General features: G+C 40.7%; 1 long non-coding RNA gene across 2 annotated transcripts in view; it reads left to right on the forward strand.

Annotated features, from left to right (window-relative positions):
• LOC118520135 (uncharacterized) overlaps nucleotides 1–26775 on the forward strand; it is a 44734-nt gene extending 17959 nt beyond the window's left edge. Inside the window, exon 3 of one of the 2 annotated variants that reach the window (XR_004909555.2) lies at nucleotides 26620–26775. This is a non-coding gene — a long non-coding RNA (uncharacterized LOC118520135). Of the gene's footprint in view, nucleotides 1–26521 lie in introns of both variants that reach the window. The other variant, XR_013447463.1, reaches the window with a different exon arrangement.
• Nucleotides 26776–27298: the final 523 nt, after the last annotated feature.

Consider the following 27298-nt stretch of genomic DNA (forward strand, 5'->3'; position numbering starts at 1 on the left):
GGGACTTGCTAATAAAGAGAATACTGTTTCAGGGGTTAGTGGATGGGTCTAAAGTACTGTTGAGCCAGGAGTGTCTCCCAGGTCCAACATCCTGAGAATATATGTCCATTTCTACGTCTTTGGGCACTGGGGGATTGTATCGGATAATGGAATTGGAAGCATGTAGTAAAGAATTAGTTCCTCAGCTACCTTTTGTTTCTTTACAGTTTCTATTCTCTCTCTCTCTCTCTCACACACACACACACAATCTGAAGTCCCTTTGGTAAGTAGTCCTGATGCTTTGAAATATGTATACACGAGAGAGAGAGAAATTTTAGAGAATAATAAGAAAGGTACACACCTCATTCATTCTAAGGCTAGCTTAATATGTTCTAAACCCCTAAAGACAGTACCAGGAAAGAAAGTTGTTAGAGATCATCTCATTCAGGAACATAGGTGTCATGATTGTAATCAGAGTATTAGCAGCCCTAACTCAGAAATAGATGGTAGACAGATAGATCTGTCTGTCCTTAAGACTCTGCCAACTGCTCTCAGCTTTATATGAATGAGCTCATCAGCTTCCATACAAGATGAAATTTAGGGGGAGCAGAATTCTGGAAGGGGAAATAGGGTAGCCTTGATTGGAGACCTTGGGTAGTTCAAGCTAAACTGAAAGTCCAGATGGCATCTAGAGATGGGATCAAGTATCAAATGAAGGAGGGAGGACACCAAGGAAAACCCCAAAGACTTCAGCATGGAAAGTCTGGACAGCAGTCTCATTGTAAGCATTAGAGAAATGTGTCACTCTTCATCATTCACCATGCTTTTGACAGATATTTATTGGGCACTCTATATTATGTTCCAACTTCTGTCCATCCAAGATGAGTACAATGTATGATCCCTTCCCGCAGGGAACTTACTGTCCAAAGGAGGGTACAGATAAGTAAGCAGGGCCTTGAAATACGAGCTAAGAAGTGTCACAGTGGGGCAGTGGGCCCAAACACGAAGCACTTAAGAATCCCGGGCAGCTTTTTTAAAAAGAATTTTATTTGAATTCAATTAAGGTAACATATAGTGTATTACTAGTTTCAGGGATAGAATTCAGTGATTCATCAGTTGCATACAACACCCAGTGCTCACTACATCAAGTGCCCTCCTTCATGCCCATCACCCAGTTATCCCATCCCCCACCCACCTCTCCTCCAGCAACCCTCAGTTTGTTCCTTAGAGTTAAGAGTCTCTTATGGTTTATCTCCCTCTCTGTTTTCATCTTATTTTATTTTTCCTTCCCTTCTCCTGTGTTGATCAGTTTTGTTTCTTGAATTCCAGATATGAGTGGGGCACCTGGGTGGCTCAGTCGTTAAGTGTCTGCCTTCGGCTCAGGTCATGATCCCAGGATCCTGGGATCGAGCCCCGCATTGGGCTCCCTGCTCGGCGGGAGGCCTGCTTCTCCCTCTTCCACCCCCTCTGCTTGTGTTCCCTCTCTCACTGTGTCTCTCTCTGTCAAATAAATAAATAAAAAGATCTTTAAAAAAAAATTCCAGATATGAGTGAAATCATCTGATATTTGTCTTTCTCTAACTGATTTATTTCATTTAGCATAATACCCTCTAGTTCCATCCCTGTCATTGCAAATGGCAAGATTTCATTCTTTTTGCTGGCTGAGTTATATTCCATTGTATACAATGTATATATAATGTATATTCCATGGTGTGTATATATAATGTATATTCCATGTGAATGTATATATAATGTATATTCCATGGTGTGTATATATATATATATATATATATATATATATATATATATATACACCACCTCTTCTTTATCCATTCATCTGTTGATGAACATCTCAGCTCTTTCTGTATTTTGACTATTGTGGACATTGCTGTTATAAACATTGGGGTGCATGTGCCCCTTTGAATCATAGCCTTTGGATAAATACCTAGTAGTGCAATTGCTGGATCATAGAGTAGTTCTATTTTTAACTTTTTGAGGAACCTCCATACTGTTTTCCAGAGTGGCTGCACCAGCTTGCATTCCCACCAACAGTGTAAGAGGGCTCCCCTTTCTCCATATCCTCTCCAAAATCTGTTGTTTCATGAGTTGTTATTTCAGCCATTCTGACCAGGGTGAGGTGGTATCTCATCATGGTTTTGATTTGTTATTTCCCTGATGCCAAATGATGTTGTGCATCTTTTCACATACCTGTTAGTCATCTGTATGTCTTCTTTGGAGAAATGTCTGTTCATGTCTTCTGCCCACTTCTTGACTGGATTATTTGTTGTTTGGGTGTTTTTGATAAGTTCTTTATAGATCTTGGATACTAGCCCTTTATCTGATATGTCATTTGCAAATATCTTCTCCCATTCTGTAGGTTGTCTTTTAGTTTTGTTGTTTCCTTCACTATGCAGAAGCTTTTTATCCCAATAAAGTCCCAATAATTCATTTATGCCTTTGTTTCCCTTGCCTTTGGAGATGTGTCTAGCAAGAAACTGCTGCAACCGAGGTCAAATAGGTTGCTACCTGCATTCACCTCCAGGATTTTGATGGACAGATTTTTAAAATCAATGGTGCCAGGGACTACCCCACACTATTTGAATCAGAATCTGCAGAGGTAGGACCTAGGAATCATTATGAGAGCTCTCCAAGGGAAGCTCTGAAGGGAAGTTGGGCCAGTCAGCTGTGACTCCCCAGTCAGATCTCAACTCAAACATCACTTCCTCCTAGCTCTCCTGATACACAAGATGCAACTAAATCCTGCACACCTGCACTCCTTCTTCATGGTGTTCACCACATTTGCAGTTATTTGGTCAGCATCTGACTTCCCTGAGAATCTTTCAAGTCATCACAGTCAGGATCCACACGCCTGGTTTACAGTGATATTCCAATAACCTGGCACCATGCCTGGCATACAGCTGCAGCTCAATAAATGTTGATTGGGTAAGTAAGTGGGTGGAACCATGAATAAATGGATAGGTGGAGGTTGGAGTGAAAGAGCAGTAAAATTTGTGAGATTCCTTTCTCCTCGAGGTATACCTAACTTCTAGCATCTAGTCTCCAGGAGAACAGGGTGCTACTGCTGCATTTCACTATTCTTAAGCCTTATCCTGGGGTTAACCTACCAGCTAATGCAGGCTCGGATAGGTACAGACAGGCTGGGATTCCTTTGTACCTTCGGCAAGTGACATAAAATCACTGAGCCTCAATTTCCCCCCTTTAAATTGAAAATAGTAACACCACCTTGTAGGGATTTCTAAGGAGGAAATCAGCAGAGCACCATATAGACTGCTGGGTACTCAGCTGAAATGCAAGAGAGAAATTTTCCCCTCCCTTCCCTCATCCTTGCTCCTTCCTCAAGCTAGTTGTCTGTTCAGTTTTTGCACCACAGTATCTGGATGCAGGGAGCTCTTTTCTTCCTCACCTGTGTTCAGAACCTATCAAGAAATAGAAAATACAGAAATGAAGATCCAAATATCAGTTTAATTATTGACCCACCTGTATCAGAGGAGGTGGCTTAGATGGGTGGCCACATTGGGCTTGCTAATTAGATCTGTTCTGCAATTGGCACAGCTGGACCACCAAGACCTCCCACCCCAACTCCAGCACACTGATGGAATTTTCAGAACTATTTCTGGCCCTGAGAGAGGATTATAATTCCCCATTCCTTTGACCTCAGGCTTGGCCATATGACTTTTGGGAGTAATGAAAATGTAAGCAGAAGAGATAAGTAAAACTTCTGAGTACAAGTTCTAATGCCAGAGGGCCTTTGCCACAGGACCGGAGTGTTGGTTGGCTTGGGCTGCCATAGGAAAATACCACAGACAGGTGGCTTAACCAACAAAAATTTATTTCTCACAATTCTGGAGGCTGAAAGTCCAAGATCAGGGTGGCAGCATGGTAGAGTTCTGGTGACATACTTCTTCCTCACTGTGTCCTCACATGGCAGAAAAAGAGAGAGAAAGTAGTCTCTCTGGTGTGTCTTCCCATAAGAGCACTAATCCCATCATGAGGGCCCCACCTTCATGATCTCATCTAAACCTAATTATCTCCCAAATACCATCACACTGGGGTCAGGGCTTCAATATATGAATTTTGAGAGGGAATAGAACAGTCCAGAAAGAGGCTTTTCAATAAGTCTGGGCCCAGGTGCAAAGACCCTGTGGAGTAGAGACAGCCGACTCTGGTGGACAAGTGTCTTAGTACCTGTAGCCTCAGAAGCTTTGAGGCATTTGTCATTGCAGCATGCCCTCGCCCATCCTGACCAAAATACCACCCTACTCCCTAACATTTGCTCCATGGATAAATGGAAAACTCACCCTCTGTCTGGACAGACAGATTTGAAAGCAAGGAGAGAGACACAGATTTGGACATGCTCAGTTTCTTTTCCCAAATTCACTAATCAGTTATTTCTGCATCAGTCTGGGATTGTTCACTTCGTATTTTCCCCTCCTGGAGAGAGAAGTAAAAATCCCCATCTTATTGTGGAAGCATATTCAGTGGCAAATAAAGTTAACTTATTTTCACATACGTCTGGTCAGTTCAAGACACTGATACTAAGAACAGAAACAATATGAGATTTTTTTAAGGGCCACATAAACACTATAATTTTAGTATTCCCATTTGAACCCCAGACGCTGGAGTATTCTACAACATGTCCTGTCCTTAGAATTGATCCCCAATACTCCGTTTTTGCTCCCTCCTTGGTTGTCTCTACCATGAGGTCCTTGCAAGGATGGTACCATGTCTGCTTCAGATAATGTTCCTCACATAGCCTCTACCCTTCCAGCCAAGGTCAGCTCTTGGCATTAGTAGGTTTTTCAATAAATAATTGTTTATTATGTCTTTGCAACTTGAGGTGTGCCCCAAGTCCCTGCCATCTCCTCTTTCCCATTCTCCTTTTTCCTCAATCTCCATTCCCTAGGATTCAGAAACACATTCTGAATGTAAACACATTCAGAAACACATTCTGAATCCTAGGGAATGCCTACTCAGAGCCCTGGGGCCAGTGAGGAGGCATCATCTAACCCTTTCACATGGCATTATGCATTTCTGACAATCCTGAATCTCTTCTCATCTTGCTCCCTCCTGGCTAGGGATCCACCAGCTCACTGTCACAGCTGCTCCTGCCAAATCCCATCTCCAGGGAGTACACTTGGCTCTTTTGCAGTGCTAGCTCCAATCCTCCTGCCAAGAATAGAGGAAGGCAAATGACACTGTGCACAGATGAAATAAATACCAGCTACAGAAATCGTGCTGTATTTTTTTAGACCTTAAGATTAAAAAAAAAAAAATAGACAAGTCAGGAAAGATCTTACATAACATTTGGCCCAATCTTCTAACTTCCCACATTGAGAAAAATAAGACTGAAAGAATTTGTGGGATTTGGTCATGGTTATACAATGAAGAGAGTCACGTCTCTTTCAAGCATTGCCCTGCAGACCACTGATTAATTAGAGTGCTGCACATCTCAGGAATATTCTCATATTATAAAGATATAAGTAAATATTTAAAGTCACCTCAACAGTCAGCGTACTGAACATCTTGGTTAATGAATGTTTCCCTTAGGCCAGATCATCCGGTAGAGTAGAGAGAAACTTCCATGACCACATCAGGCAATTTTTTTTAGAGTAAGTATCTCTCTCTGTCTCTGCCTCTCTGTCCCTCTTTCTCTCATCCCCCATTGATTCAATAGTAATTCTGTTTCTCTGGAGAACTTGGACTAATATAATACCTCAATGAGACAATGGTGTGGCTTGATACCCAGTTAATGAGGCCATCGTTAAACTAGTACCTCTTTCCCTCCACCCCACCACCTGTGTCAGCTTTAGATCTTTGTTTTCTCTCCCCTGGATTATTGCAACTGCTGATTAATGGTTTCTCTGTTCTCTTTTCCATCCCTTTCTAATTCATCGTCCTCATTATTATAAAATTCATTTGTCTAGAAGTCCATTTGCCTAACTTTTCCTTCTAAAAACTCATGAATAATAACAATATAGCCAGACTAGCTTAAAGGCATGATTCTAAATGTTTTACATAATCCAACTCATTAAATTCTCCCAACAACACTATGAAGTGAATACTTTTGTTATTCCCACTTTGCAGATGAGGAAATTAAGGCAGAGAGTGGATAAGTAACTTGTCCACACCACACAGTGGTAAACAAGGATACAAGCCCTGGTAGTGTGTCTTAAGCTCTACGCTATCGTACATCTCATTTCTGTCATCAGGAAAAACCCTTGTCCTTAGCACACAGGCCTTGGCGGCATTGCCTTAGAGGTGCCCCATGGACAACTCCAAAAGCATCACTCAAGGCCTAGTGAACCTTGCCAGGTGTGAATTCTCATGACTCAGTATTTTAAACTCTTGCATATGTTATGCTCCATCATCAGGAGATTACTTAAAAATCCTCAAACATACCACACAGATTACAACATTGCTTCCTTACACAGGTGGCTATCTCCACCTGGGGTCACCTTCCCTGTGGGCCACTTGAGAAACCCCCTCTTTGGAGTCCCCACTCATCTTACCTCCTCTTTAACTCCTCCTCTGAGATCCCAGGTGCCATGCAGGGCCCCCAAGTGCCCACCCTCTCCATCCCAGAATAACCCATTTTTAACTGGAGTCCTCTATTTTATACTTCTGCTTCTCTGGGCCTATGGCTGTGTATAGACTCTTCTAGACCATCATATATTCTAACTGAATAGACTAAATAAGTCACTAAATGAATGGGTTCTTAGGGTTTATTGAAACAGAGGGTATTAGAGATTCCAGAGGATTAACAAGAACCATAGTGGCCAGGCTGACCTAATTCTCGGATAGAGACACAGAGCCACGTCCTCAGAAGTGCTGTCTTGCTGATTAGTTAAAGCCCATGATTCTACCATTAGCATTTGACTCTTCTAGGTTAAAGCTGTAACCAACTTAAGAAGCAAGTCCTCCTGTGAGCGGTCACACCAAAGCTATAACCATTTAACTACATATCAGTGAGGAGAATCAATCCAGTACTTCCCCAAAAACAGGTCTGGAGAGGGTCAGAGTCCATGGAGAAGAGAAGGGGTCAGGCTGGTGGGCAGAGGCAGTGGACCACTGAGTCATTTTTCTGGGCTTGTCAGGTGAGGACGTGGAGTCAACAGCCCGAGCCTCACATTCAATAATTTTATGGTGACCTTTTCTTCTTACAGACATATCCCTCCTCCATGCTTTGTCCTCAGGCTAAGTCATGCCAACTGGGTCACACTATTTTTTGTTTTTTTGCTTTTTTGTTGTTGTTGTTTTATTTTGTGAGGTGAAGGGAGGTAGTGGAAAGAACACTGATTTGGAGTCATAGCCTCCACCCTCAGCCCTAGCTCTGCCCTTTCCAGCTGTGCGTGTGGCCCTGGCTGTCACTTTACCTCCCACACATCAGATTTTCCCTCCACGTCAGTCCCTCTCCTCAAGATTTCTCATCTAACATCTTCCCTCAACTCTGTGAAGCAGGTAGTTCTTTCATCATGTTACATATGAGAACAAAGGGGTCCAGGGACATGGCCAAAGTCGCAGGACCAACAGCAAGTTCCCTTGCACCTCTGTTCTGCCTGTGTTCCCATGAGCCTCACTCAGTTTCTCCATCTGTAAAAAGAAGGGGCTGGAATGACTTGATAGTCACTCATGATTGGGGCAGGTTCAAAATTACTTCAGAGACCTGGCGTCTGCCAAACTGTAATCAAATTGGCTGCCCAGTCTGAGGTCCAATGAAAAATACTGTGTCCGTGGCTCAGCCCAGCTGGATGGTGGCAGCGGCACAATTCCCGGGGTTTCTGGAGCCTGCCCGGGGGGCTGGCCTGTGTCACTTCACCCCTTACCCTCAGCACAGTAAGACGCCAGGCTTTCAAAACACGTCAGCATGTTCCTTTTTGCTGCATCAAGACCTCTGCCCATCTGATGACTCAATCACTGTGATTTATTTTAATTGAGAAGTCTACTGGCCACCTTTTGCCAAAGCATCTGGCCACCTCCTTCTTATTTGATTTCCGACCAGAAAACACCCCGCTAGGTTGCAATGACGGCACAGGCCAAAGAGGGGAGGGGCGGGTTGTGACAGGCCATTTGGCTTCAGCCTGACGTTTAAGAAGATCTTCAAATTCAGATTTTAAACTTGTTTTCCAAATGATAATATATATATAAATCATTACGTGGACTTTGGCAGCAGTTTTAAAAGCAGTTATTTTTAATAAGTAGCACTTGATATTTTACCCTGTTTTGATCATTTTTTTTCTTCTTTAAATTTAGTGAAAGCAACAAACACATGTGAGAAGCCAGGGTCCCCTCAGTGGCTAAGATAGGGGGCGGCCCAGCCTTCATGCCTCTTTCCTGCCCCGAGTCTACATAAATTCCGCATATGAGTGAGATCATAAGGTATTTCTCTTTCTCTGACTGACTTATTTCTCTCAGCGTAATACCCTCTAACTCCATCCACATCTTTGCAAATGGCAAGTTTGCATTCTTTCTGATCGCTGAGTAATATTCCCGTGTATATATAGACCACATCTACGGCCACACTACCCTGGATGTACCTGTGTACATCCCTGCATCTTCAGATGACTTGCTTAATTTCTCTTCACCTTGGCTTTCTCATCTGTAAAGCTGAGCTAATACCACCTGCATGTGAGCGGTTTAGCTTGCTTGTTTCTCTTTATCCTTTTTCCTTTCTTCTTTCTCCCCTTCACTATTTGCAAGCTTGTTCTTTTTTTTTTTTTCTTTTTGGCGCAGATCAGCTGAGAAAGCATCCAAACATATATTTACAAGTTAAATGGGACCAGGAAAAATTAAGAAATGTCTATTGTTATCAGGGAAAGTGAAGGGGAAGAAATACAAAAAGGAAAACGATGTGGAAGCCAAGTCGGGAGAGAGGAGGCAACAAGAGGAGAGGCTACGGAAGAGGTGGGGTGAGAATCGTTTCTGTGCAGGGCACCGTTCTTCCATATTTTCCCAGCTTATCCTCCTTTCATTTTCCAAAAAAGGCCCGTGATCAATGATTTCTCATTCTTACTTTACAGATGGGGAAAACCAGGCTCAAAGAGTTTGCAAAACTTCTCCCAAGTAACTCTCTTGTGAGGACAGGGGTCAAGATCTAAATGTAGCTTTTCCCATTCCAGAGTCCAGGCAATGTTCCCCACATGGGAGTAGTGGACATACCACCAGAGGGTCCATTCCAGGGTGGCTCAGAGGTGCATCCAGAGTCATCAAGGGCGTCATGAGGTTGTTAAGCTCCTATGGGGTGGATTCGACAACAGGGGAAGTGATAAAAACAAACTTGGCACATTTGTATATTGGTAGGAAGCAGATACGGTTGTGGCAGTTCCCAGGAAGATACAAAGGGGGGAAAATCCCTTCTGATACTTCATGAATTTATAGCATTGTAGGGATGGAAGGAAACCAGTCCAACTTCTGCCCGGTGCAGGAAGCCTTGATACAACCTCACAACGAATGGGCTCTTAACCTCGGCCTGATTACCTCCAGCCAATGAGGAGCTCACTCGTCACAAGGGCAGGAATATCCTAGCATTCCTAGACTGAACTGACAAAATGTATTCATTGGTGGTAGCTCTGCCCTCTAATCTTAATCTCTGTGGGTCATGAGGGACTTTACAATATAGGTTCTCTTCTGAAGATTCCTATTTAGAAAAATAAAACTTATGACAATTCCTCCCATGACATGGTCATTGCATGTTTGTTAGGCTGATATTCATGACCCACTATATGGCATATGTGTACAGCAAGATCTTTTGATGTCTTGCTTGTGAGAGCACCTGTCTGTTAAGCTCCCACTCCCTCCCTTTCTCTTTATAATATTGACTGGGTTTTCTTCTGATTAATGAAGTAATACGTATCAATTGTAGACACCTTAGAAAGTTATGTGGACAAACAGATCATTATTACCTTCTAATTCTGAACCAGGCACTGTGTTACACTTTAACACACATTATCTCATTGAAAATTCACAACAGCCCTGCGGCATCATCTTTACTTCCATTTTAGAAAGAAGACTCAGAGGATATAGGTTATTTTCTAAAGTTCACACCCATTAAAAGAGGTTTCAAACCCAAGTCTCTACCATTGCCCAACAAAGCCAATGAAAACCACTAGTAGGCTGGAGGAATTATGCCAGAGTATTTTAATAGATCTTCCCTGTGTTTATTTTGCCCATAGACATTCATATTTTTTCATCAGATTGGAAACATACTGTATGTACTGGACAATGGTAGATATAAAGTACCATTCAGTGGCTATGCTGCCAATTTATTCAAACTTTTCCCTGTTGATAAACATTTAGATAGTTCTCTGCTCGTTTGCTAACATGAATAATTCTGTGAAACACATTCTTATAAATATATATTTGTGCAAATTGCACTATTATTTTCTTCAAATAAATTCCTAGAAGTAGAATTCTCTTACGATAGTACCTGGAGATGACCACAATCCCCCAAAAGGGTTACTACTACACGTAAGATAAAAACAACTGTGCCCAGGGGCGCCTGGGTGGCTCAGTCGTTAAGCATCTGCCTTCGGCTCAGGTCATGATCCCAGGGTCCTGGGATCGAGCCCCACATCGGGCTCCCTGCTCGGCGGAGAGCCTGCTTCTCCCTCTCCCACTCCCCCTGCTTGTGTTCCCTCTCTCGCTGTCTCTCTCTCCATCAAATAAATAAATAAAATCTTAAAAAAAAAAAAAAACAACTGTGCCCAGAAAATGTTTTACCTTTTTCCTGGAAATTATATGAAGGCAGCATCCTTGATTAATTCAGTAGGCTTTGGAATACAAAGCCTAGAACAACATCTGGCATATACTAATATCTGTTGAATGACTGATTACATGAATGAATGAAATGAAAGTGATTTCATTGAGCCTCCTTTAGGGAGGAGAAGGTCCTCATATTCCCTGAGATTCCTGGGGAGGGAATGACCAAACCTATGAAACTAATACAAACAAATATGGGAAAGCTCACAAGCTTTAGACTCCAAAGCAGTTGGAACACATTCCAGTTCTCCTCCATACACTAGCATGTGCCATTCTTCAGGATGTACCCATGTGCATATATAAGCTGGAACAACCTGACATCTCCAGATGGCAGCCCCTCATCACCCACAGCTGGTTAGATCACATGACATCCAGGTAAAATTCTCTATGTCTGAGTCAATAAGAGACCTTGTCTTTGAAGGTAGGAATTGGATAAAAAGAAAGTAATTTGGAAGACCTCAGCTAGTTGATAATCTGATTTCCATTTCTGTAGCACTTTACAGTTTATATCAACTTGCATACATTTACACCATACAATAAGGTATACATTATTATCTCCATTTTACAGATTTGGGAAGTAGTATCTGAAATTTATTTTCTTAACTAACTCAAGATCACATAGGGAGTATGTGGCAGCATTATCATCTGTAGCCATGCCTGTCTGGAAACCAAGCTGGTATTCTCTGCTCTACACTACTCTGCTGACCCCACTACCTGCCTCCTACCTCGCTTCCCCCGTCTGATAATGCTCCCTCCAACTTCTGTATTTCCCTAAGGTCTCCAGTCACACATGGACATGCTCAGATCTGCCAACCAAGGATACCAGGCTACCTCTCCAAACAGCTAGCTCCTGCCTTCTGCCTCAGGGACCATGCCCACAGAGAAGAAGGGGACAGGCGTGGTGTTGAGTCTGTCCTCACCATAAAAATAAGAAACAATTATTCACTAGGGCCTGGCTTGAAAACATACCACTTCTCAGTCACACTGCAGCCCAGCTGTCAAACGGAAGCACTTTTTATCACCAGGAATCTGGCTGTTTTCAAACCAGTGACCTCAAGGTAAAAAGATTCAGCCAAGTAGCTCATTAACAAGCCAGAAAGGCTTTGAAGCCAGCCATTCTGCCCCAACTGGCTTGCCCAAATGTGGGATCATTTAGGAGGATATAGTGATGGGTGCCATCTGTGGTGATGAATTTAACTGGTGTCATCTTTATTTCCCAGGGGGAGCTCTGTGCATTCCAAGTTTCCTTGCCCAGCCTTGGAATAAATCAAAGACAGCAGCTGAGACCTTGGCTTTCATAGAAATAGTGCTATTTTAAAGCAAGGGACACTTCTTGATCATTCAGAGATTAGGAATGGCCAGTGGCATTTTGAAGGGGCCAGTCCTGGGTATGGCTGAAATGGTGACTATGGACAGAGTCTGGGAACTGGGGTCTCCAGTAAGGACCCTGGGAGGCAGATAAAACTGTGGAAGTATAGGAGGGTAGAAATGAGTCAATGGGTGAGAAAGCACAGTTGCACAAATTAAATTTGAGAACGAACGCTGAACAAGAATGGATCCATCTCAGGAAATTCATTCATTCATTCATCCATTCATTTACCAAATGTTTATTGAAACACCATTCTGGGTCATGAAAGTCTATCACTGAACAAAATTGACAAATATCTCTGTCCCAGTGCAGGTTGTATTCTGGTGGGGGATGACAAACAAAAGACAACTAACTTAAGAAGAAAATAAATTATAAGTTTTTTTTATTTATTCATTTGTCAGAGAGAGAGAGAGTGCGCACGCACAAGCGGGGGAACGGCAGGCAGAGAGAGAAGCAGGCTTCCCGCTGAGCAGGGAGCCCGATGCGGGGCTTGATCCCAGAACCCTAGGATCATGACCTGAGCCAAGGGCAGACGCTTAACCACTGAGCCACCTAGACATCCCAAACATAAATAAATTATAGAAATGTTACTATAGAACAAGAATGAAACCCCAAGGAAGGGCTCAGAAGCCAAGATAGGATAAAATGTAAAGGCAGGTGCAGGTAAGAATTTAGAGGTGAGACCAAATGGACCAGGGCAGGGAGTTGAAGAGCCCACAGGGACAGATGGAGAGTTGGTTTGTTTTGATGCCACTCAGGGGGTTGATATTCATTCTCTTTCACTCATTCAGTTAATGATTGTGCATCACCTACTTCTGTATATGAGTCACTCTGCCAAGCACACAATGTTTATGAGAGATGCTCACCCCCCAAGGAATTCACAATTCAGGAAATAGTTTTGAATACACATAACATCATCTTGGAAAGATACTAAATTCAAACTTCCAACCTTCACTCTTAAAGAGACTGATTCTATATCATTGGCATTTTCAACAAGATTTCCAGGTGGATTGACATATAAATCATTAATGATAAATAGGAAAGAGCAGAGGTAGACACTAGCACAGGGAAGTCATTTAATGCAAACTAAAAGCTACATCCGCAAAGGCTTCCTGGAAAAGAAGTCTTCACCTAATTCCTCAAGGTTAAGTGGGAGTTGCCCAGGCAGGTATGAAGAAGGGGACTCTAGCAGCCAGAGGGGAAAGCATGAGCAATGGCACAAAAATTGGATGGGTTGCATGGGGAATGATCACCATTTGGCATTGCTGGAAGCCAAAGTGATTAGAGTTAGTGAGAGAAAGTTAGGGCAGGAGAAGTCTTATTGAACAAGCAACCGAAACAGATTTCTGAAACAGAATAGCGAATCCACAAATGTTTGTTAGTAAATTCATTTACTAACAATCACAAGCATTGATTTGGGGAGATGCTGCACAGAGATGACATTTACATTGTATCTTAAAAATTTACCAAGGGTACTCACAAAAAATGCATAGGATATATAAGAATCCAAGCCTACTTGGGAAATTATGATGGCTTCAGTAAGGTTGGTCAGCAATTGTCAGGGGAAGTAGGAAACGAGGCTAGTTAAAAAGGTTAAAGACAGATTTTGAGTGTCTTGAATGTTACACAAAACAGACTGAACTTTATTCTGAAATAAAGGGGCCATTTGTTTTTTCATTTATTTATTTGTTTTAAATATGGGTTGAACATTTGTTATACACTGGTCATTGTGATAGGAACTGAAGATAAACAATGATCAGAGGTGTTTCTGTCTTCTTAGAACTTATAGCCTAGATGGAAAAAGAGACAACAGACCAGTGCATTGGGGTGAGTGTCTAGCACTGTCCCAGCTGGAAGAGAGATCCTACGTTGGCTACCCTGGTGATATATGAAGGTCTTCCCTTCACCCCACCACAAACCCTCTGGTAGCCCCAGGTCCTACCCTCTAACCCTGAGGAATCACGAATGTCCTAGAGAACTGAACAAGATGGTGACTACTCAGGCAGGTCAGATTGAGAACTGAGTAGAGCATGGGATATAGACAAGTGTCATGTCTAGCTGATCATTCAAAAGCAATACATCAGCTGTTGTCAGCAAGAGGCCTTCAGTGGTTGGTAACAAGAAAGAAAACTGGGTGCTGCCCAGGCTTGCACATTGCTCTGGTTCCCTGATGCTGGTCATGGAGACTTGATCCAGTCCACAAGTAGGAATACTCTTCACAGTGATTGACTGTTGGCATCTTTCTGCCTTATATTGGAAACAGTGCCTTTAAATCTTTAAATAGTCAAGTACACCAAACAAATGTAATCACAAAATGCCAAGAAGCAAAACCCACATAAATAAATGATCATTTTCCTTCTCACCGCTTTCTGAAAGCTCATTATATCTGAACTCACTAAACAAGATTTCACAGACTCTATTTGTCTAGCTTGTAATTAAAGCACTAGTTTTCCCCTGTCTGAAGTCACGTGGGGGGAGAAAAACTTTAGCAAATTGTTCTCAAAATGGCATTCTTTCTAAATTAGTTGTAAAATTTACATGGCAACCTACTCCCCATTAATAAAGTCTATATTTTAAATTCATGTTATTCTAACTTAATTGGCTATTTGCTACTCAGGAAAAAGGTAATCAGGAAGGCAGGGGATGGAAAATGCACAATGTGTATGTCCAATAACTGTTTAATAATTACACTGGAACCTTCATAGCCATACAGCTCAAGCACTCCAAAGTCCAAGAGTGCTGGTTTTTCTCTACTGGAGGATTCACCTACAGAACAATCTCTAGGCTTTATTAGAAGGAAAACAGGTGGTAGGACTGTGAACTTTGTCTTAAATTCTCCCAAATGATAACATGGAACAAGATGAGAACTGTAGTTAAAAAGAGTTGTATCAGTTAATTTAAGGTCTGCCTGAGAATGTTAGGGCATCCAGACTAATACTTAAGCAAAATACAAATATATTTCTCTCTCCCATAAAAGAGGTATGGATATTGGCAATATTGGGCAGAGTAGCTCTTTTAATTTGTTGGGACCAAAGTCCCTTCTATCTTGCTGTTCTGGCATCCTTGGCACAGAGCTTCTACCTCAGAGTCCCATATGGCTGCTGAAGTACCAGCCATCACATCTCCCAGCAGAAGGAGGAAGGTAAACAAGCAGGCTGCCTTTAAGAACATTTCCTCCAAATCATACATGACCTGCTTAGATGAGCCAGAACATGGTCATTTAGACACACTGGACTGTGTAAGAGGATAGGAAATGTAGTTCTATTCATGACAAGCACTCATTCAGCTAAAATTTGTTTATGAATGAAGCATAAAAGAATATTTGGAGGAAAAAAATCAGTCTCTGCTGAGGTCAGAGAGTAAGGTACAATTTCTTTACCCAAGAGGAGCACCCATCCTAGGGACAAGAGGAAAATTAGCTTGAGCACTTGCTGGGTGCAGAAAGCCTCAGGGCTTCTAGAACACATCAACTGCTTTCTCAGATGCCATAGAATCATCTTGCCTTTCATTTCCCTTGCTGAAAAAGAAGAAACATACAAAAACTCTGCACATCTGTGAGGGAGATTTTTGGCTCCTTTTCCCTCCACACTAACCGATGAAAGCTTCCCTTGTTCACTGAGAAAGAGTTCAAATCATTTCATATTTCAGATGGAATTTTCATATATATATTCATTTTGATCTGATTAAGAGACCTACCTGGTACAGCTATTCATGCTCCTTCAGATGACATTGGTAGGCTGTGGGCAGGAAGGAAACAAAGAGGGTTACTGTCCATAGTGAGACACCAAGTGTTTGCCAAGAGAGAAAAGGCTGGCATGCCAGAAATCCAGCTTCTGGGAAACCACCCAAGGATTGTTTGCGCATTCATCCCTGCTGTTGGGAGGAAACAGCCCTTCTTTTTACAAAAGTTCCATCCTTTTGTTCTTACAAATTCTTCAAATGCATACTCTTGAGAGAGGGGGGAAAACACAACAATCAAATGTCAGATCTCATCCCAGATTCATGAAGTGGAGATAAGGGGAAAAATCAGGGTCAAGCGTGGTTTTGTTCAAAGATAAAAATCCAAGTGTTGCAGAGTGGTGTTAGAATCAGAAATGAAGCACAGAAATGCTAGGTGACATCTTGCAGTCCCTTGGGTATCTCTCTTGGCCCTATTTTTGTGTTTATTATGTTAAACCAGTTTTTACCATTTCAAAAACATTCCTTGTTAATTTCAGATCTTATGAAAAATAAAGTAATACAAAAACTAAATGAGAAAGTAGAAATTCCCTCTTGTTATGGGAGGTTCTCCTTTAAATACCCTGGTTGTCAGACCTCTCTGACCACCAAGCAATGTTTTCTATTGCTCTTCATATGGGGTTTCCTATTGCTATTATGGAAGATATTCTAAGGTCTATATGAACATTGTGTGGAATTCCTGGAACTATACTAGATTTAAAGGATACCAACAATCTGGCCAGTTTAAGATAATACAGCTAAGCCCCCTCCTGATATAAAATCACATATTGCTGAAAAAGTATAATAAACTGTTTAACACAGAAATTGACTCGAAAGAAATAAAGGGCTTCCCAGACTTCAGGAAAAAAGGAGAATTAAAATCAGTGATAAACTCAGACTGATGCTGGGAAGGACCTCGGGGTTTGGCACCAAGATATGTGTAATAGGTGATGAGAACTTGAGTTCTACTATCCAGGAAGATGCCGGAGATACGATTGTAAGTCCATGAAAGCAAAGAGCTGGAGCTGAGTCTTTAAATAAATTCCAGATGCTTAAAGGGTCTCACCCCAGTGAAAACACTGCTCACTGCCCAGGAGGTAACAAGGAAGCTTGACTCTGTCAAGAGTATTAAATGTACTTAAAAGGCACTAATGAGAAACTGACACCCAAGCCTGTGTCATTAAGATCATAAATTACAGTAAAAACCAGTCTGATAATAATGAATACATGTCATTATACATTTGTCCAAACTCACACAATGTGCAATACCAACAGTGAACCCTAATCTAAAGTATGAATTTGGAGTAATAATGAAGTGTCAATATAGGTTCATCAATAGTAACAAAATGCACAGGGCCGCCTGGGTGACTCAGTCGGTTAAGCATCTGCCTTCAGCTCAAGTCATGAGCCCGGGGTCCTGGGATCAAGCCCGGCATCGGGCTCCCTGCTCAGCAGGAAGTCCTCCTCCCTCTCCCTCTACGTCTCTCCCCTACTCATGCTCTCTTGCTCTCTCGCTCTCTCTCAAATGAATAAATGAAATCTTAAAAAAATAAAAAGTAACAAATGCACCATTCTGAAAAATAAAAGAAAAAGAAAAAAGATGTATCATTCTGATGAGGGATGTTAATAATGGGAAAGGCTGTGCATGTGTAGGGCATGGGGTATATGAGAAATTTCTGTGTCTTCCTCTCAATCTTGCTGTGAACATAAAACTGCTCTAAAAAATAGTCTTTAAAAAAAGCCGATTCTAGGCAATTAAAAATCTCAGACTCCCCCAGAATGATTAAGAAACACCTCATAGCACTCCCACAGGGAGAAAAAAAAGTGATAAAAATATTTTCAAAAAAAACTTAACAACCACATAAGGAAACAAGCTACCACAATGGATCATCAGGTGAAATGCATTTAAGAATTAATGTTTTAAGAACTGGCAATAACCGCAACAACCACCAAAGCAACAACAAGAATTAAGATCGAATATTAAATATATATCCTTTTAAATAAAAAGTAAATACTGAAGACAGAAATTAAAATGTAAGCATCAAAAATAACTTAAACAGCAAATACAGTGTGAAAAAAGCAAGCAAATTTGAAAATGTCCAAAATAAGACTTTCACTCATAAACAAATAGGTTACTGTAGTTTAAGTTGAATAAATTTAACTAAATTTCAGTATTATTGAAATAACTTTTAGTAAACTGAACGATCTGACAGAGCTATGAAGAACGTAGGAGAGCAAGAGATGGAGAATCAGTAGCAAAGAGAGAAAGAGAGAGACATAGAGATAAAGGAAGTCCAACATACTCCAACTAAGAGGAGTTCAAAGACTGGAGAGAAAAAGAGGAGCTTATATTTGAGGAAACACAAATGAGAAGTTTTTCAGCATTGAAGAAAGAAGGGCATCTCCAGCTTGATGAATTACAAGTTCTCAGCAAGACAAATACAAATACATTATAGTTTTCCCACGAAAAACCAAACAGAACTACAGAACGTCAAAGTAAAACAACCAGAAAAAAATAAAGATTAATTCCAGGAAGAACAAATAGAAAGTCAGTAGACTTTTCATCAGGAACAATAGATGCCAGAAAATAATGAAGCATTGTCTTCAAAGTAGCAAAGAAGATCACTGTCAGCTCAGACTTCTAAAGCCAGAGAAATTACCATTCAAAAGGGAGGGCAACACAAAGACATTTTTAGATCAATGCTTATAGGCTCTTCCTCAAAAATGCTACATAAAAATGCATTTCAGAATAAAGGAACTTGTGAAGTCAGAAAGAAAGAGTGCAGTACAGTAAGCGCAGGTGAACAAACAAAATCCATGAACCTGTGGGTTTAAAAGAATTGCTTTGTCTTAGGGCCACCGCACATTCATCCTCACATTCATGGGATGAGCTCCATATTTATCATTTATTTTAAGAAAGTGTTTGAATCTTGGTTTGAATTTGTTGGCCTAACAGCGTTCTTTGTTGTTTTTTTCCCAAGGCAGTTACACTTTTCTAAAAGCCTATGTCTCATATCAGATTAAATAAGCCTTAATTGTAAGAATAAAAACTATGAGAATGATAATTTGGATTGGCATAAAAACAAGGTGGAGCTTGAACTTTAGATTGTATTATGAGGAAGGAAAAAAGTATTAATTAACTTTACACATTGTATGAACGCCTAATAACAATTGAAGAGGGCCACGAAATAATTATAATAATTAAGTTTAACTTCCAAACAAGAAAAGGAAAACAGATTTAGATAAAACTCAAGCTTTCAAGCAGAAGGTGGAAAAAGAAGAAAACAAAACAATAAAAAGTTAAATACAAAAATGCAAAATAAGATGTGGAAATAAACCCAAATATCAGCCCAATCCCAATAAATATTGCCTCGGATTTGGTTTAAAAAGTAGGTTGTTTACACTTATTCAGACCTAAAACAGGATCTCTCATTTCAGCAGGTATTTATTATCCATCCGCAAGTCACTGTGGATACACCAATAAATAGAATAGATGATTATCTTATCTTTATAGAATTTATATTCTAAGAGGGTGAAGCAATAGTAAACAAATACATAATATCGATATAAGTAAGTCTTTAGTGAGTTGAATAGTGTCCCCCAAAATTCATGCCCACCTAGAACCTCTGGTGTGAACTTCTTGGGAATAAGGTCTTTGAGGATAAAATTAGCTAAGTTAAGGTGAAGTCATACTGAATTAGAACGGGTCCTGGGTCCAGTGACCTGTCATTGTAAGAGGAGATGACTCACAGAGACACACACATGGGGAGGTGGGCCTTGTGTAGATGGAGGCAGAAGCCAAGTGATGGGCCAACAAGCCAAGGAACACGAAGGAGTCCACCTTGGTGCCAGAAACCACCTGACACTAGGAAGAGACAAGGAAGGATTCTTCCTTAAGGCCTTCAGAGGGAGCATGGCCCTGTTGACAGCTTGATTTCAGGATTCCAGCCTCCAGAACTGTGAGGGAGTAAGTTGTTCGTTGTTTTAAGCCAACCAGTTGTGATACTTTGTTATAGCAGCCCTAGGGAGCAAATACAAGGTCTTTTGGGTTTTGTTTGTTTGTTTGTTTTATTATTGAAGTATAGTTGACATACAACGTTATATTACTTTCAGGTTCACAACAATTGTGATTCAACAGTTCTATACATGAGGCAAAGCTCACCACGATAAGTGTAGTCACCATCTGTCACCATTCAACATTATTACAATGTTATTGATTATATTCCGTGTGCTGTACTTTTCACCCCTGTGACTTATTTAATAACTGGAGGTTTATAGCTCTTCATCTCCTTCACCTATTTCACCCATCTTCCGACCCCCTCCCCTCTGGCAACCACCCGTTTGTTTTCTGTATTTAGAGTTTGTTTCTGGTTTGTTTGTTTTTTATTTTTGTTTTTGTTCTGCTTTGCTTTTCCTTTTGTTCTTTTATTTTGTTTTTTCGATTCCACATATAAGTGAAATCACATATTTGTCTCTCTCAGCCTGACTTATTTCACTTAGCATAATACACCCTTTAGGTCCATCCATATTGTGGCAAATGGCAGGATCTCACCCTTTTGGAAAAATAAAGCTGGTTAAGGCATAATGAGTGACTGCAGGGCCAGGAATGTTAGCTAGGAGTGCTGAGAATGACCTCTCAGAGGATTAAAACGTGAGCAGAGAGTGAGCCCTGAGGAGAGCAGGGGAGGGGTGCTCATGGTAGGTAGAGGACAAAGCCCTAGAGAGAAAACATTCTTAGTTCCTTTTCTGAGCAACAAGGAGGCTGGTGTTCTAAGTGGTCAAAATGACGAGAGGATTGGTAGGAAACCCTCAGAAATAGCCAGGGAACTATTTTATTGGACCTTATAATCCATGGTAAGGAGTTTGAGTTTTATCGTATGTGTTCTTGGAAGATCTTGAAGTCTTTAAGGTAGGGAGCATACTTAGCCTATTTAATAAGAAGTAAAATGAATGGTAAAAATGAATCAGCATATAAAGGTTCTTAAGGAAGGAACGGAAGAACAAAGGCTGAGAAATATAAATCAAAGGACAGCTGGTATAGTCCATTAATATCTACCAAAATAAACAAAATAAGTAAAAAGAACTTGCTAAATAATGATAAAAGAATAATACATAAAGGTCATAAAACAATTGTTAACTTCTATGTATCAAACAATTTAACCTCAAAATAAATTTGAAGAAGGAGGAGGAGGTGAAGGACAAGAGAATCACAACAAAAATGACAAATACAGAGAATAGAAGAGTTAGAAACATCTCTCTGAGATAAAAAAAAAATACAGACAGAGATTTTGGACAAGTCAATTAGCTAGTTTGATTGCATGTATAAAGTTTAGTTCATTGATACAGCCCTGTATCCTACAGAAATTATATTTTATTTGCAAGCATATATGGAGTATTTATAGAAGTCGGTCACACAGTGAAAGAAAATGACATCACATAACTCATATTCTCTGAACATCATGTAATAAAATTAGAAGACAAGTAAAGGCGGGGTGAACTCTGACTAGTCTTTCTCTTAGTCAGTATACACTGAGTATATAATAAGTGCCAGATATTTTTCTGTGTTTTATGTATCAGTTCCTAACAACCCCAATAGTGCACTCCTTTCAAGATAAGGAAAGAGGATTGGGAGTTTAAACAACTTACCATGGGCAGGCAGAACTGTTGGGTGGAGATCTTGTTGGCTCATTCTGTGCTGCCTTTTCATCGATTTAGATAATTGTATATTAAATCCCAGCCATAGGCTGGGTGGATGTTCATCTTTATGCTGTGAGGCTGCAGGTACATGGATGTGAGTAAAACCTCTGGAGCTAGATTGCTTGAGTCTGATTTTGAATTCAGACATTAGAGTGGAAAAACTCGGTTTCCCTCCTCTGTGTCTCCTTTACTGTCACAATCTGCCAATCGCAAGGGGCAGGTTCCCAGGTTACCCACAACTTCTGTCCAATTTGACTACAAATCAGAGCTTCCCATGACCCCCTCTTTAGATTTGATTAATTTGCTAGAGCAGCTCACAGGACTCAGGAAACACTTAACATTTACCAGCTTAGTAAAGGATGTGATAAAGGATAGAGATGAAGAGCCAGAAGAAGAGATACACAGGTGGGGTCTGAAAGGGTCCTGAGCTCAGGACCTTCTGTCCCCTTGGAGTTGGGGTATGTCACCCTCCCAGTGTGGATGTGTTCACCGACCTGGAAGCTCTCTTAACGCTGTACTATTGGGATTTTATGGAGGCTTTCTCACATAGGCAGAATGAAATATTAACTGCATTTGCAGCCCCTATCCCCTCTCCAGAAGATGGGGGGCAAGGCTAAAAATTCCAAGTTTCTAATCTTAACTTGGCCTTTTTGGTGACCAGCCTCCATCCAGCAGCTATCCAGGAGCTCACTCAGAGTTCCCTTCATTAGAATGAAAGATGCTCCGGGTGTTATGCACAAACAATGAATCATGGAACACTACATCGAAAACTAATGATGTAATGTATGGGGATTAACATAACAATAAAAAATTTAAAAAAAAAAAAGAATGAAAGATGCTCCTAGTGTTCTTAGCACTTGGGGATTTACACAGGTTTTAGGAGCTTTGTGCCAGGAACAGGGAGCAGAGACCAATATATATATATATATATATTTCCTATAATCTCACAGAAATCAAATGAATAATTAACTTCCTTTGACTTCATTTCCTCACCTATAAAATAGGATTAATAATAGTACATACTTCAAAAGCTTATTGAGAGAGTTAAATGAATTAATACATGTGATACATTTTAAGCCATGTGGGGCCCATGGTAATTACCTATTAGGGGCTCTCCTTTACTATGATAAATGCCCATGCCCTTAGGCTTCCATGATCTACTGTATTATCAATAGTACAGTCTACCTTGGGCAAGTTTTAAATTCCCACTCATTTCAACTCCCATCCCTATACTGATGATAATGACCTTCCTCCGGGTGGTCACACTAGGGACCACAGAGTTCTGCCACACCCTCACCATCTACTCCTACTCCTACTTGACACCTCCTTCCCCAGTTCTGATCATTCCATCTTCTTAAACTGTCCATTCGGGATCATTTTAATTATTTGAGGTCAAGGGCCTCATATCAAAGATGTTCAGTGATTCATTTCCTTCTGTTTGACTCTCACTGATCCTGGCCTCTTTGATTCACTCATTATTTTTCATACCAACTATTCCAACATCCTTTTAACAAGCCCCTTATGCCTTCAGCCAGTGTCCTTCCAATCTACCACAAATTCAATTTAATTTTCCAAATAATTATCAAATTTCCCACAATACTAGTCTATTTAATATTTTCTCTTAATTCACTAATATTTATCTAGTTGGCCTCTTTGGTATGTCTAAAAAGACTTAACTTAGTAGAAATGTAAATTTAATCATGGCACTTCTCTTCTTTCCATTGTATCAGCCACTCCCTGATGCTACCAAACCAACCCGAGTCCCTCAGAAGGACACGCAAGGTCCCTCCTCAGGATCATAGGATCTCAGGAGCCAAGTGGAATGACCCTGAGTTCCTTATTTTTTTTTTTTTTAAAGATTTTATTTATTTATTTGAGAGAGAGAGAATGAGAGAGAGAGAACACCTGAGAGGGGGGAGGGTCAGAGGACGAAGCAGACTCCCTGCCGAGCAGGAAGCCCGATGCGGGACTCGATCCAGGGACTCCAGGATCATGACCTCAGCCGAAGGCAGTCGCTTAACCAACTGAGCCACCCAGGCGCCCCAGACCCTGAGTTCCTTAAAGAGTAATTGCTGGTTCATGTTTGCATGCCATTTCAGGCAGTTCTCACTCTGCTTAAAGTGCCTTTCCCTCTTCTCTCTCTCTGGAGAATGACTACCTACAGATAAAATGACAACGCAAACACTGTAGCTCTCAGTATATCTTTTCTACTGACTTGTGGCTTTCTGCATAATAGCCAATCACCATGATTTATAAAAGGTATAATTAAATGTCTTGTAAATTTATAGTTTTGTGACTTTTTGTATAAGAGGGTCCACACATCAGAAAAGAATTTGTTGGCAGATCCCATGTCTCCATGTGGGGTTTGCAGAACCTGGTGAATGGTGAGTTTGGGATCTTTCTGAGTGGGGTGGAGCAATTCCTTAAGCTCTGGAGTACTAGGCAGGGAGTTCTGGATTGTTCGTTTCAAATCCAAACCTCAAAGACTCTGATTTTGCTATTTGTGTTAGTCTAAAGCACATAATTTAACCTCCCTACTTGGAGGAAAGAATTATCCAACCAGCTTTTTCTCAACCCAAATTTGGAGAGTCAGGAAATGAACAAATCAAAAACCTGGTTTACTTTTCCCTAGTAGTACTCAGAGGTTGGAAACCATTAAGGGGATTCTTAAAAGGAAAGAATAAAAAAATAAAAGTAAAAATTAAGTTCTATGCCTAGTGCTTGGGGTAAACTTGAACAGTGTGTGTTCAGGAAACACAAAATAATTATACTTAGTTAATACATGCCAGGCTTGTTTATCCAGAGTAAACTAACCTCAAAAATTCAAATCACACGGGTCTTTCTATCCATAAACACAAACTAAGTGAACGAAAATCAGGTCTTGTCTTCTGTATTAGGGGGTGCAAAAAAAGATATGAGTAAGAAACTGTATTTATGATGGCTGAGCCCTAGGTACCAGACACCACACAATGCACTGTCCATGGATCCACCCTGCCAGGGTGGTGGTGCTACCCCCATTTCACAAAGGACAATGACTGATCATCGAGAAGTCAAGAGATGTGACTCAATCCACACAGCTCATAAACCAGATGTTGTGAAAACTGCATGTAGTAATGCATATAAAGTACTGAGAAAAATGACTAGCACATAGCATGCCTTCAATAATGTTGGACGTTAATATTATATTGGACAAAATTTGACAGTTTGTAAGGTGTGTATGATATATGCAGTTGTGTTGGTTGAGTCAAGTTTCAAAATAACATCAGAGAAGAAAAACTACGGAAGGATAAGCAAGAAACTGCTAGTGGGGAAGGGGACTTGTGGTTTGGTAAGAAGATTTCATTTAATTGTACATCCTTTTGATACTTTGGATTTTTTTTGCTTATGCATCTATATTTTTATTTTTAAGAAGCCATCATGTTCTTTACCCACTATAGATTAAGATCAGAATGCATATTCCAATTTTAGCTCTAATGCTCTCAACACAGAAGGATGATGTCACTCAGATTATGGTTTGGGCTGGGGGAGGAGGTGGCCTGGGAAAGGTTATACAATGATTAATCTTACAGTAATTGGTCATCTGCTTCATCTACTCCCCCAAATCCCTCACCATACCCAGATACCAGGCAGACAGGCAGAAATTCTATCTTCTAAGTTCTCTGTCTTAAAGTAAATTTGCTCACAGATCCATTCAACTTGAAGATGGTCATATTGAAATTCTGCTCTGCAAGTGTTTGTTAAATCTAGTCCTAAATTTAGTCCTGTACATATGAAAATTTGTTGAATTACTTCCTTGTTTTGCTTCAAGGATGAATTACTTCATCATACTAGATAAATTTTTATTTTTTATGTTCCATATTTTTGCTTCTTATTTGTAAGAGCTTTATGGAAGCATAATTGATATATGATGAACTGTACATATTGAATGTGTACAATTTGACATTTGAACATATGCACATACCCAGGATACCATCACCATCATCGAAGTAATAGACATAGCACCTATAGTTAAAAACACAGTTTTATGTGCTCAAAAATTTAAGAGTTAGATCTCATGTTAAGTATTCTCACCACCAAAAAAAAAACAAAAAACAAAAAAAAACAAGGAGACAAGGAAGGTGTTGGATATGTCAATCAACATTTATGGAGTAAAGAGATACTAACGCTTACCAAGCATTTTCTATTATCACTCTCAATTTAATAATATGAAAAAGAAGTTTAGGGAATTAGTGACACATTCAAGGTCACACAGTAAGAAGAGGAGGCAAGACACAAACCCGATCCCACTGACTTCCAAGACTCATGACTCATGACAACAATGTTGCCATAATAAATAAAAGCTATTCCTATTTCTAGCTACTAGCCATTTTAAGAGTCACTGGCTTCTCTCATAGCTGTGAAAAATGTTTTAAGTGTCCTAACAACCACTAAAACATCCACTTTCTTTTCCTTTCACACCTCAAATGTTTGACCATTACTTGTAAACACTGTGCAGACGACTGACCTTCCAACCCATCCAACCAGGTTGTGATGCAGCATCCCAGTGTAGACATAGACTCAGACCTCCTTTAGACTGGTTTCCTCCCCGCATCCTTCAGGGGCTCCCAGGGTAATATTTTTTATGATTTGAATTCAAATGATGAAGAATGCTTATCCTGAAATGAGACTAAAGAATATGTTTCCACCTCTTTTTGCTGTATCCCTGAAATTCAGAACCGTCGCATCAAGTCTGACTTCGTCCAAAGCGTGGTGAGGTCCTTTTCTTTCTCTGTCCCCACACAGCAGCTTAAAGCCTGGCACTCTGCCCACATTGTATCATATTTCCTTTCATTTGGAGTTTTGCTTTATTCTTCCCCCTCTGCTATGAGAGTGATTCCCTCCCAGAGCTGTGGAGCTTGGGTGCCATATAAATTAAAATTTAATATGTGTTATTATGATCACTATTATTATCATTACTGTTATTAATAATGTTCTTTTTGGCAGCATTTGGAAGCCATTCCAGCAGTGACATTTGGCTCCCAGGATAATGGATCTTTTTATGTACAGGCTTGTAGACTTGGTTCCTGCTGTTTTCATTGCAGAGAGAGCAATTGCCTGACATCAGGAGGCCTGCGGGAGCTGGGAAACTCTGCGAGTCTTGGTCGTATTTTCCAGTGTGAACCAAATCTCTCCAGGTGACCAAGATGGAAACAGTCTGCCACAGTCACGGATGAAAACGATGAACCCATGCAACTATTTATTCATTCATTCATGTAATAAAAGTTCGTTGTTCACTTGTGGACCATTTATTTTATTCTTTTTAAAATAAAATAGGGGCAAGCACTGTTGTAAATGATGGGGATAATAGGGTGGCAGACTCTAGCTTTTCTTGCCATTATGGAGCTGAGAGTCTTGCAGCAGAGGGTAAAGCACAACTGAGACAAGTGCTATGAGAGCTGGGGGCCTGAGAGTGATGAGGTGGTGCAGGTGAGAGGGATCGTGTCTCCGAGGGAACAATGATCAGGCAAGAATCTGAAGAATGAGTAGGAGCTCGCCAAACACAAGAAGGGGCGAGCGTTCCAGAGAGACAAAGTAACACCTGCCAGAGCCCAGTGGATGAAGATGAGAGCAGGTCCTAGCCCTGGCAGTGTTGGAGGAGGCTGTGCCTTGTTGTCACTGGTTGATGAGAGCTGCCATCTGCGAACAACAGGGAAGGGGTGCAGAATGAATCCCACCTTGCTTATAGTATAGCAGGGAAATAAGGCATGGCTGACGGTGCAC

The sequence above is a fragment of the Halichoerus grypus genome, chromosome 5 (genome assembly GCF_964656455.1).
Source record: "Halichoerus grypus chromosome 5, mHalGry1.hap1.1, whole genome shotgun sequence".
In the NCBI taxonomy this organism is placed as follows: domain Eukaryota; kingdom Metazoa; phylum Chordata; class Mammalia; order Carnivora; family Phocidae; genus Halichoerus; species Halichoerus grypus.